At 34.0% G+C, this 1,128-nt stretch overlaps 2 protein-coding genes across 3 annotated transcripts in view; both read right to left on the bottom strand.

Annotated features, from left to right (window-relative positions):
* The window catches only part of LOC111645640 (major histocompatibility complex class I-related protein 1-like), a 44,721-nt gene that overhangs the window by 24,143 nt on the left and 19,450 nt on the right, over positions 1–1,128 (bottom strand). The gene's annotated exons all lie outside the window — the stretch shown is intronic.
* The window catches only part of LOC111645642 (uncharacterized), a 15,523-nt gene that overhangs the window by 7,979 nt on the left and 6,416 nt on the right, over positions 1–1,128 (bottom strand). The window lies entirely within an intron of this gene.

Here is a 1,128-nt window from a genome sequence, read left to right as displayed (position 1 = left end):
CAGTCAAGAACGACAGGTGATAATGTTGCTCACCTGTTCACTGCACTGTAATGTCAATGAAAGAAGTACAAAGCCCCTCCCAGCCCAGTAGTAAACCTACAGTAGCCTGCATACAGAGAGCTAAAACATGTCCATGGTTAATAAATACATAAAAAAATATATTTTTAAAAATTAAATGACATTCTTTAAATATCTAAATAACCCATTAAGGCAATACATAATATAATGAAATATTTTTTACAAAAAGTATCGAAAAGTATCGAAAAGTATCGAAATACATATTGGTATCGGTATCGAAACAGAAATTTGGTATCGTGACAACCCTAGTGTGAACACAAGTGCTGCCAGTTAGTTCATGAAAGGCTTTGATCAGTAATTTAAGAATGAGGCCAAAAACATTTGCACTCACTGTTAATTTAATAGTTTTGTATTATTATCAAACAATATTTGAAAATAAACCACGTTTTCAGAAATATTTCTGCTTTTTTTTGATACCCGAACACTGAAGTGCCCCCCCCCCCACTGAGATGACAGTGCCAGCAACGGCCCCCAGCTCATTTGAGTTTGAGACCCCTGATGTTCATGTGACCTGCAGGAACACACACACACACACACACACTTATCTTTATCTATTTATAAATATTTTACTTAATCAATTTGCCATTCACTAAACTGAACTCTTCATGTTTCTTCTTTTGTTCGACTCTGATCAGTTATTTAATTTAAAATGACAAAAAAAGAAATTCTCAGATGTAAGAAAGTGGAATCACCTTTTTTTTTTTGTCTTTTCTGCTCGATAAAAGACTTCAGTGATTATTTGATGATCAGAATTGTTGACGATTAATCTGTTGATCAAATAATCAATGAACTGATCCAGTTTTTCAGCACTAAATAAATGTATTACGCCACAGACACTGTGCTTAAGTAAAGAGAATCTAATCTAACGTGTAATTCTTCTATATATTAATTATCTGGTGAACACACTGTGGTCAGTGCAGTAAAATAAATCTCATCTGTTGTTCTACTTTAACGTGTCAGACAGGAGTGAAAATGTCCACAAGTTCAGAGACAGAGGAGAAATCTTCAAATCCTTCCTTTTATCCACCAACACTGAACAGTGTTTCATTT

This window comes from Seriola lalandi, unplaced genomic scaffold (assembly GCF_002814215.2).
Source record: "Seriola lalandi dorsalis isolate HSWRI2012SDOR001 ecotype SW California unplaced genomic scaffold, Sedor1 jcf7180002054954, whole genome shotgun sequence".
Classification (NCBI taxonomy): Eukaryota; Metazoa; Chordata; class Actinopteri; order Carangiformes; family Carangidae; genus Seriola; species Seriola lalandi.
This window is presented reverse-complemented; position numbering and strand designations above follow the sequence as displayed.